The sequence below is a fragment of the Hakea prostrata genome, chromosome 1 (assembly GCF_041222555.1).
Source record: "Hakea prostrata isolate BN-2017 chromosome 1, UWA_Hpros_2, whole genome shotgun sequence".
Classification (NCBI taxonomy): domain Eukaryota; kingdom Viridiplantae; phylum Streptophyta; class Magnoliopsida; order Proteales; family Proteaceae; genus Hakea; species Hakea prostrata.
In genome coordinates, this window is record NC_142600.1 from 50,052,335 (window position 1) to 50,064,149 (window position 11,815).

At 38.4% G+C, this 11,815-nt stretch overlaps 1 non-coding gene across 1 annotated transcript; it reads left to right on the forward strand.

The window, feature by feature from the left end:
• The first annotated feature begins 10,723 nt into the window (after nt 1-10,723).
• Nucleotides 10,724-10,830, forward strand: LOC149029099 (small nucleolar RNA R71). The gene has a single exon (XR_016171309.1). It is a non-coding gene; the product is annotated as a small nucleolar RNA R71 (small nucleolar RNA).
• Nucleotides 10,831-11,815: the final 985 nt, after the last annotated feature.

Here is an 11,815-nt window from a genome sequence, read left to right on the forward strand (position 1 = left end):
GTTTGGTCTGACGCATGTGAGAAGAATTTTCAAGAATTGAAGGATAGATTGACAAGTGCCCCGGTTTTGACTATACCCGATAATTCCGGTGGTCTGACTGTCTATACTGATGCGTCTAAGATTGGTTTGGGTTGTGTTTTAATGCAACATGGGAAGGTGATAGCTTATGCTTCAAGGAAATTGAAGGTATATGAACGGAATTATCCCACTCATGATTTGGAACTTGCAGCCGCTGTTTTTGCCCTAAAGATTTGGAGACATTATTTGTATGGTGAGAAGATTGCGATTTTCACAAATCATAAGAGCTTAAAGTATTTCTTTACCCAAAAGGAGTTAAATATGAGACAAAGAAGATGGTTGGAATTAGTCTCTGACTATGATTGTGATATCCAGTATCATCCTGGTAAAGCAAATGTCGTTGCGGACGCTCTTAGTAGGAAAAGTAACAAGAAGGATTTAGATTTGAATGCTTTGAGCAAGTCGTTATTGAAGTCAATCTCAGATTTTGAAATGGAAGTTGTTTCGCAAGGTTCAGATGTTGTGCTTTCAGCCATGATAGCAAGATCCACCCTTAGGGATCGAATTGTTGCCTTGCAAGATTCGGATCCGGAATTGAATTAGAAGATAGAGAAGATTTCTTTAAATTCTGATTTGGACCCTGATTTTAGTATATCTATGGATGGTGCGTTATTGTTTAGAGGAAGACTTTGTGTGCCTGCAGTTGAAGAAGTTAAAAAGGAAATTTTGAAGGAAGCACACCAGTCAATCTTTACCGTACATCCAGGAGGTACAAAAATGTATAAGGATTTGAAAGAACATTTTTGGTGGATTGGATTGAAGTCTGATGTGGAAGATTTTGTAGCTAAGTGTGAGACTTGTCAACGTGTTAAAGCTGTTCGACAACCTCCATCTGGATTATTGCAGCCCTTACCCTTGCCTGGTTGGAAATGGGAGAACATTACTATGGACTTCGTGACTAGTTTGCCCCGAACAAGTAAAGGTAATGACACTGTGTAGGTAATTGTTGATAGATTGACCAAATCATCCCATTTTATTCCTATGAAGATCAATCACACTATGGATAAGTTAGCTAGGCTTTATGTGGACAATGTTGTTCGTCTGCATGGAGTGCCTGTGAGTATTGTGTCTGATCGTGACCCTAGATTTACTTCAAGATTTTGGAATAGTTTGTAGAAAGCTTTGGGAACCCAGTTGAATTTGAGTACTGCTCACCACCCTCAGTCTGATGGATAGTCTGAGCAGACAATTCAGATTTTGGAAGATATGCTTAGATCGTGTGTTGTTGACATGAGTGGTAATTGGGATGAACATTTAGCTTTGGTTGAGTTTGCCTATAACAATAGTTATCAGTCTACAATAGGCATGGCTCCTTTTAAAGCTTTATATGGAAACACTTGTAGAACACCTCTGTATTGGACCGAAACTGGAGAAAGGAAAGTGTTAGGACCTGGAATGATTGAAGCTACCAGTGCGATGGTAGATATGATAAGAGAAAGGATTAAGACTCCTCAGTCAAGACAAAAATCTTATGCTGATAGAAGAAGGTCAGATTTGGAATTTCAAGTTGGTGAGAACGTTTTTCTAAAGGTATCGCCTATGAAGGGTGTAATGAGGTTTAATGTTAAAGGAAAGCTTAGTCCTCGTTATATTGGACCTTATGAGATTCTTGAAAGAATTGGATCAGTTGCATATCGTTTGGCTTTACCTCCGTCACTCGCTGAGACTCATAATGTATTTCATGTTTCAATGCTTCGGAAGTATGTTGAGAACCCAGATCACATACTACATCAAGAATGTCACATCCTCCCAGCCGGTACCCTAACTGGCATACCCGAGAGTGTGATCCACAGCCCGAAGATCAGGTATCGAGTAATCAACCTCCCACATAAACAATAACATAATCATGAACAATAATAATCGATGTGCGAAAGATAAACCATAGATCCAAATAAGGAAAGAATGAATCATATATAAATCAGAGTAATAAATATAATCAGAGTGTCTAAATCAGATAAGTAAAGTGAGGCGAAATCCCACTCTACAACCAGCGGAAAGTAGTTCTAAAAGAGAATAAACAGGATAGAATCTAATCCCAATAGCAGGTACAATAGGTAACTAAATTGTTCTCAATCTTATAGACAATATCCCTATAAGTATAAATCTCATAAATGGCACAAGGGCGCTTCCACTCTATGGTCGGACTAAGCATCGTACGGAGCATAACCACTCGCGGGATCTTCAGTGTAATTGTCGTAACTGCAATCACCTTCCTGGAGATATGTCTCTTCTCCTTGCGCTTCTTCATACGAGCAGTCATGATACTCAGAACCTGTATAATAGTCTAACAAACATTGTACAATAAAGGAATGAGTTTCAAAGAAACTCAGTAAGGCAGTTAAATCCATAATAACATAAATGGCAGGATTACAAAACAAACATAAATGCAATACGGTAGAGACAAACAATGAATGTATGAATCTAACTCTATATATGCTTGTCTCTATTGGCAGACATGCTTTAAGTCATAGCACCGTACTTCTTTAGGAAAGTCTCATTCACTCATCATCAGTTGGTAATGGGTCCGGCATCCCTTGGGACATTCCATGGCTGGGGGTATAGGTCACCACTCTCTCACATCACCATTGGTCTAAGTACCGGCGCATGTCAGGGTTAAGCCTAGCCAAATGCAAGTCTTCTACTTAGTTACATCAAGTCAGATCCAGATACGTCCATTCCTCGTCCCTGACGATCCTTTCCGGTATCCTTCACACTAGAGTCCTCATAGTCCCTTACTACGGACTCATCAACCCTATTGGTTATCCACATATGGTAAACGGGAAGCTCTCACGTCCTCTCACGGGTTGGTTACCGGTCTTGAGCGCCCGTGAGCCCAAGTCTATCCATATGCAACCCTACCAATAAATGGCCCCCACAATGTGATTCCTGTCCTCTCACGGGTTGGTTACCGGTCTTGAGCGGCCTTGAGTCCCCATTGCTACCACGGGTCGTTCGGTCTTAATACCCCTCCGATTAGGGTCTGACATAACGGGACATCCGAGCCCAACACTACTAGACAGTCCTAGATATGTCATCCAACAGTTTAGGAAGGTGTCCAGAGGGCATCTCCGGAAACATCCCATAATATTCCCGTAGTAGTCCAAGGACAGAAGTGTCAAAAGGACACCTCTCCTTTCCAAACCATACTTAAGCATACACAAGCATCAATTCATAACATCACATATTTGGTAACTTCATATATGGAAAGAAATCAATAATTACAATCAACTTGTATATAAATGGTAAGTAAATCATACATGAGTCAATTCAATATAAATAAATAATGCTACTGATATCAAGACAGTACCACAGTAGTATAACATTATAAGAATCTAATTAAAGAAATAAATTAACAAGATTCAAATATAGAAACTAAGATATGCAATTTATGTTGTTAAATAAGTAACCATCCTTACCTTTTATAACTTGCAAAGGAATCCTAAGAAATCAAGTAAGATCTTGACAAACTTGAGAAGAAGGTCCTAAACAAGTGTATACAACATATTAGGAAAGATCCCTAACAAAAAAGATATCAAAACATCCAAAACAGACCAAATCTGGAGTTGCTGTACTCATTGGTCGATTGGATTGGTCTACTGCCCCAGTCGACCAATGAAGATAGTGGCCTACAAAATCAGAGTTTTAAGAAATAAGATCCGAATTTGGTGGTTCAAAAGGGTACTAAACAAGGGGTAAACTACATTAGTAGTATCCTAACATATAGAGGACCTCAAAACACTAATCGAATCAAGTCTTCAAGATACAAATTAGGAAACAAAAAGTTACCATAATTAGATCAATCATGGTTCTTGAAGAATTCAAGATAGAAATCATAGACAAGAACAATAGGAGAATGAATCATTGATTCAGATAAAGATATCATGGAAGGCATCCTTAGATCTTCAAGAAAATAGACCTAAGAGCATAAATCTAAATAAGGAAACAAAACCTTCCATAGATGTAACTATCATGATTCATGAAGAAAGCATGGTATGGTAGAAGAGAAACAACTAGAGATTGATAGATCATGGATCATGTAAAGAAAACACATCAATTGACTACTAACATGATCAATACAGTAGATCTAAGAAGATCAGAATTTAAATCAAAAGATGAACAAAGACAAGATCATGATTTGATCATGATTCCTTCAAAAGCTTGCAATGATCATGGTTAAGATCATTGCATTAGCCATTAATCCTTAGGAAGATCATGAGAGACAAGTCCAGAGATGTTTGCAACAGAGAATGCAGCATCTCCTCTACTGTCTTAACTCAAAAAGGAAAGAAAAACAGAGATGGAGGAGAAGAAGAGAGTGTAGACATACCTTTGATGCAAGAGGAAGGGTTTTGACGAAGATCCGTCAAGATAAACACCAAGGATGCAAGGGAGATGACTTGCAGAGGTCTTTGGTTCGTTCCAAAGAGTTTGGAGGCAGAAAATACGAAGTAGACTCGAGATTGGACTTAAATAGAGCAAACAAGACCTAATTACCAAAGACAGAACCCATTGGTCGAGTGGATTGGTCGACTGGTCCAGTCGACCAATCAGTCAACCAATCAGTTCAGCAACTCCTAAACAGGGAATTGAAGACCCAGATCAAATCCAATCCTAAAGGGGTTTTGCACACATATCAAGTGACTTACCTAATAGGTAGAAATGCCTTCAAACCATGATAGAGAGCACTCCAAGTCCATCAACTAATCCGATCTTCATCAAGATTCAGTTTCCATAAATAGAACCTCATCATCAACTCTCATGGATTCAAAGCCAGACACCAAGTCCTCCACTGGGATGGCCCAAAGTTGACTTCTTACTTTACTTCGGGTCATTGGACCTACAATTAACAAAGTTTCTGGGTCAAGGTTAGGGCTGGGTTTCACAAATAACCTGAAGGACTTTGTGCTAATTTATCTTATAAGGAAGAACCGGTTAAAATCTTGGACAAAAAGAACAAGCAGTTAAGGAATCGAACTATTCCTTTGGTGAAGATTCAGTGGAAGAACCATACCCCTAAAGAAGCTTCTTGGGAAAAGGAAGAAGATATGAAGGAGAAGTTTCCTCATCTTTTTGGAAGTTCAGGTATACTTTCAATTTCGAGGACGAAATTTCTTTTAAGGAGGGGGGAATGTGAAACCCGGCCCTAACCTTAACTCGGATACTCTTTGATTGTAGGTCCGAAGACCCGAAGTAGAAGTGAAAGTCAACTATGGGCCATATTGGTAGATGATATAGTGTTCGACTTCGAACCTATGGAGATTGAAGATATAGATGATGCCCCATACTTGAAGTCAGTGTTGGATATAGAGAAGAGACTGCACCTTGATGAATAGAAGATTAGTTGATGACCTTAGAGCTTGGTGGGATATGATTTAAATCCATTTTTCCATGCTAGGTATGTTATAGAATATGTGTTTAAAGTTTCGTTTGATTCCGAGTAGTGGAAGACCCTCAAATCCCTATTTTTGGATTTGCTGTCAGCTTGGGTCGAGTGCTCAATGCTACCCAGCCAATCGACCCAGAGTTGCTGAACTCGAACAGAATCTTCTGTTTTGAGAATCTTGCTATATATACCCCATGACTTCGTGATTTTAGTATCCCTAGCCTCCATAACACCTAGAGAACGAAGGGAAACCATCTCCAAGCCTCCAAGAGTGAAGAAGAAGACCTAATCTTGCAATCTTGCAAACTCTCTCTCTTGTTCTTCAATTAAAGGTTAGTAATCTATCTTTTATGTTAATGATTTATTTTTTCTATGATCACTCTCATCTCTGAACTGAGATTATGATGAAGATGCTGCAACCTTGTAGTCATATCTTTACAATCTCTTTTCATTCCCTTGTACTATGATCACCTCATTCATTCTTAACATGATTCTTATGATTTCTTCTTAAACTATGATAATATTTCCTATTTTGATTCATTCTAGCATTATAGATGCTTCTCTATGATTATTCATACCTCTGATCTACTGTGTTCTTGTACTAGAATGAGATCTAATCATCTCTAGTTCATCTCTTTCATTCATAGCATGTTTCCAATGAAAACTATGATTTTTACTAAAATAGAAACTATGGTTCTAAATTAGGAAGTATTGTTTTAATGGTGGTTTGATGTCTAAATTATGCTTTCTAGGCTTAGACTACTGTGTTAGACAATCCCTCCAAGTTTCGTCGCATTCCGGTTTGTGTAGCATAGGTTTTGGATCAAGATTCCCTTTTTACTTTCGGATTTGCTCTTGGGCAGACTGCCTGGGTCGACTGGCCAATGCTACTGATCGTGTCGCTAACCAATCAAAAATAAAATCCTATACTAATCTAGCAAGCAGAAAGTACGGGGTCGAACTATGGGGAACTGAAAGGCTAAGTCACTATGATTGAATTCAACAAAACTAAATTTAAACTAAATCTATTAATTAATGCAAAATCGTTAACTATGAATATGTGAAGATTTTTGGGATTTCGAATCCCCAATGCTTTTTCCTAACCGATATACTCTACACTTTAAAGTAAATTAAGGATGGTTTTCCTAGATATGCCCTATCTTCGCAAGACTATCGTCCTTCGCGGAACCTTGGCACGCTTAGTTTGCTGAGCTATAGAACATCTTTGGCCAAACTCAAACACAATAAACTAGAAGAGATAGAACAATCAAATTAATGAAATAAGCATGGTTCATCTACATCCCAAAGAAAAGGAACTAGCTACTCATTATCACAAAGTTCATAAGAAAAATAAAGATGAAACATAGGGAGAGAGAGATGTGATCTTCTTCTTCAGCAATGAGAGAGATCAGAGCCACATTCGCCGTCCTCCTTTCTTCTCTGTGGCTGGCTTCTCTTTTATGTCTCCCGCACACAATGAATCCCCTTCCTTTACCCGTCGATTTGACCTTTATTCTTTCGAAATTTGGAAAAACTCAAAACTGGAAAGTTGTATATATTTTCAATATTGTTTCATAGCATCTTGAATTATCGAAATCCAAGCTCAGACGAGAGAGATATGCCCAAAATACTGAAGGTAGGTCTGTTTACCCGATTTTCAGATTTATTACCAATTTTGTTCCTTAGACCTCCACCTATTTCCAATTTTGCTAAGATCTCACTTTTCATGATTTCTTGAGCAGCAAGATTGAATGCCATGATTTAAAATCCACCAATATATAATATATTTGCCAACTTTACTCCATATTATCTCTAATATCCAAAATCTCCTTATTCCTGAAAAATACACAATAATACTCAATTAGATCTCTTTAATTAAATAAGTATGGGGAATTAAATCAAATAAATAATGGTAAATGCATGCTTATCAAATACCCCCACACTTGAGTGTTTGCTAGTCCTCGAGCAAAACAAAAAAAATAAAACTAATACAGAAAATAAATAAAGAAAAACCTGACTCACTTTTGTAGGAATCACGGTTGCACTTAGCATGTGCAACAAGCCTTTAAACCTTTAGGTTACCCTAGTGGACGAGTTGTGTCTCGTGAGTGTTTGCAGAGAATATACACACAAAATTCTTAAGTGCTCTTCTAATTATTCTGGCAGTAGTAAGAGTAGAAAGATAGATTCCAAGACAAAGACACGCCACTAAAGATTAAAGGCGCCCCACACTTAAGCTCTTACACCCTCTCTTGAGTCTAGCTCTAGGCAAACAATTCAATCGAGAAGTCTCTTCTTATCTTCAGTCTACCAGTTCACCCTCAGATAAGACTAAACTATGTACCAAATAATACCAAGAACTCAAGATCTAAGCAATATTGACCTTCTTAGACATTCACCTTTATAAGCACATTAATTCACTTCTTTCTTTAATGGTCACAGTTCTAGTCCGTGCAATGTCTTGCCTCTTAAGCTTTCTAGATGGCCTATGTAACGAGTGTTGGGTTAGCCGCTCTCAAGCCAGATGGCTTTAAGGGACTAGGTGTAGAATACCCCTCGAACTTACTTACTCAAGACAACTAGGCTACAGGCCAAGACTTGACCAAAGACACCCCAACTGTTTGACGCGAAGCACGATGTTGGTGACACCGAGACCCGGTTACTAAGAAGGAGGTCTAACCTTTAAACTTCAGCATTTTTTTTTCTTTTTCTTTTTTCACATTATACTTCAATTCACTTCACATTTAAATAGTCTAAAATCGGTCTCAACTTGTCACCATAAGCAAAAGGCAATACAAGATAACTAGATGGTCAAACCTTTTGGACTACCTGGAATTCCTATTTTCCGATTCAACCTCGGTCTCAAAATGTAAAACCCATTACTATTCTCTCAAGAGGGTGTTCATTACATCAGATGGGATTTCTAAAACACTTAAACTCTCATTTTGTATCTAAGCAAGGAATTAAAACATTTATCTTACCAAAGCCAGAAAAAATTGGGAACTTTTTATCTTTGTGACAATGCTCTACCAACTATCAACAAGTCTTACTCGAGTTGACACCCCCCCCACACTTAAATTATGCAATGACCTCTGTGCATGCAAAAAAAATAATAGAAGCAAATAGAGGAAAGAGTGTACCCGATGTTTGAAATCATGATAGAGCACGCAACAGTAAAACCTAACAACAAACAAAGAAAAGAGAAGAAAAAGAACAAGAAATAACATCTATACAAATGGGTTGCCTCCCATAAAGCGCTAAGTTTAGAGTCTTCAGCCAGACTCAGTAAGAAGCAGCCAATGGAGGTGGAGGCTCAAATCTAAATGTGAATGGTGACTGCTCCAAAGAAGTGGAAGAGTCCAACAATGTGTTGACTTCCTCAATATTTAGGTTAGATTCCCCAAATGGCAAGCAATGTTGTAGGGGATCATCAATAAGCATGTTCAGAGTATAATCAACCACTACCTCATCAATAAAGTTAATCGCAAAGCACTCTTCATCCCTATTTGAGCTTAAGGATGCATTGAAGATGTTGACTCTAAGTTTCTTATTGCCAAATGATATGTCCATGACACCGATCTACAATTGATGCAAGCGATCATGATGGCTAAAAAGGGTCGTCCAAGAATGACTGGTGGTAACTTATTGGTAGTTGTATTGTCCATATCTAGGATCAAAAAATCAATAGAAAAATATAGATCCTTAACCTTTACCAAAACGTTTTCAAGTAGCCCATGGGGTCGTTTGATTGAACGGTCTGCCAATTGTAGAATCACATCAGTGGATTTCAAATCTCCTAGACCAAACCTATCATAAACTGAACCGGGTAAAATATTCACACTAGCTCCCAAATCAAGCAATGCTTTACTTATGGATAAATCTCCAATGACACATGAAATTAAAGGTGTACCTGGATCTTTAAGTTTAGGGGGCAGTTGGTTGGAAATTACCGAGCTGACTGATTCAGTTAGGTGCACAGTTTTAGGTGTTTGAGTCTTCAACTTACGCTTTTGGGTGCACAAATCTTTTAGAAACTTAGCATAAGCTGGGACTTGCTTGATAGCATCTAATAGTGGGAGATTGATACGAACTTGTTGGAATAAATCAATCATCTGCTGCATCTTAGCATTCTTTCTAGAATCTGGAATTGAGGACTCAAGAGCTTCAGGGAAGGGGGCTTTGGGAGTGTAAGATTTAGGAGTAGGACCCTCTACAATCGGAATGTGCAACCCCTTACAAGGAAATTGATGGGAAATACTCACAGGTGGTGTTTCTTTACTAGGCTTGTGTGCATCATTGCCAGTCTCATGGGTCAAATCAACCTCTTCTTGACTCTCAAGATCAATGGGCAATGGCTTAGGAGTAGGCAAATGTGCATAATATTCCTTCCCACTACGTGTCACAATATAGACTACTTGGACTTGTTCCTTCCTAGACCCAATTTGATGATTAGGGTTACTTATTGGTTGACTAGGTAACTGGCCAACCTCCTTCCTACTGATGGCATCAACTAGTTGACCAAGTTGAGTTTCCAATTTGTTAATGGATTGAGAATGGGAATGCAACAATTGAGTGTTTTGCTCTAAGCCACTAAGTGCTTTTAGTACCTTATCCTCAAATGATGAATTATGTGAGGGTTGTGAAGATGATGGTTGCTCATTCTTATAGGCATTTTGGTGCATATTAAATGGAGGTGGCCTATAGGGTATTTGATTAGAGGGATTGGGCATTGAGTTTCGCCATGAAAAATTGGGGTGGTTTCGCCATCCTGGGTTGTAGGCATTGGAATATGGATCATTCCCCAATTTAGAGACTCCTTGGGCCAAATGCGCATGCTCCTTAACAAACTCAGGGTATTGTGTAGCCAAATAGCAGTCAGTGACATGATGGGATAGGCTAGAACATAAAGCACATGCTTCAATCTGATTAGGTGGAGAGAAACTTGTAGGAAGTGGAGATGGGGTTTGTTGTCCTAATGACAAGAGATGGTCCAATTTCTTTGATAGCAAGTCAACCTTAGTGCTCATCTCAATGGTAGGATTAATCTCATAGAGACCGCTCCTCTTTGGTTGCCCAATGGATGGAATCTCAGTCCTAGTTGTTGAAGCATGGTGTTGGGAGTTTTCACTAAGGGTCTCAAAAAGTTCCCATGCCTCATTCTCATTCTTGTGCATGAAAGTCCCACCACAAGAAAAATCAACCATTTGCCTATGTCGGTCTCTATGGCCATCATAAAAGCATTGAACCAATTGCCATTTAGGAATAGCATGGTGGGGGCACTTTCTAAGTAATTCTTTTAGTCTTTCCCAAGCCTCATGAAATTGTTCTCCTTCTTGTTGAGAGAAACTCGTTATCACTCTCCTAATGCTATTGGTACGGCCAATGGGGAAGAACTTTTTAAGGAACTCCTGTTGCATATCTACCCAAGTGGAAATTTTAACATTGTCCAAAAAATGAAGCCAATGCTTAGCTTTATCTTTAAGGGAGAATGGAAAAAGAAGTAATCTTAAAGCATCAACTGAGAGGTTTTGAATTTTAACTGTGGAGAACACCTCTAAAAACTCATCTAAGTGCTTATAAGGCTCTTCATTGGCAAGTCCATAAAAAGATGGTAGCATTTGAATCACACTAGATTTGATCTCATAGTGAGCCGCCTCTATGTTAGGCAACTTAATACAAGAAACCGGAGTATATATCGTAGGAATGAAATGCTCACTCAAGGGCCTCATTGGAGGCTCATAGTTTGCCATGGTTCTTTGCCTTCTAAGGTTGGCCAAAGTCTCTTCTAACTCTAAGTCAAGTGGAGTCAACTCAGGGTTTAGGGACCGGCGACCATGCATACACACAGAAGAATAAAAAGAAAAAGAATAAGCTAAATAAGTAAAATTAAAAGAAAATAACTATAGCAAAAGGGAGAGTTTAGAACGTACCTAAAGCGCAATCCACGTGATCTTTCGAACAAAAGTTACACTTGTGGGATCTGAGGGATGGGGATTTTTAAAAATTAACCTAAACAACCCAACTAATGCAAATATTACAATTGAAAAGTCCTAAATACAATTATATCTAAGAAAGAAAAGATAACAACCTAAACTAATTATCGAATCGCTACTCTTGCAGTTACCTACAAAACAAAAGAAAAAGAGATTAGTTAAATAAGAAAAGAAAAATAAAAAATAAAAAACACTAAAATTACTCTAAAAATTATGCCTAATTGACAAAAATCAATTCTACCATCCGTGCTTTGGTTCCCCGGCAACGACGCCAAAATTTGATCGTGTCGCTAATCAATCAAAAATAAAATCCTATACTAATCTAGCAAGCAGAAAGTATGGGGTCGAACTATGGGGAACT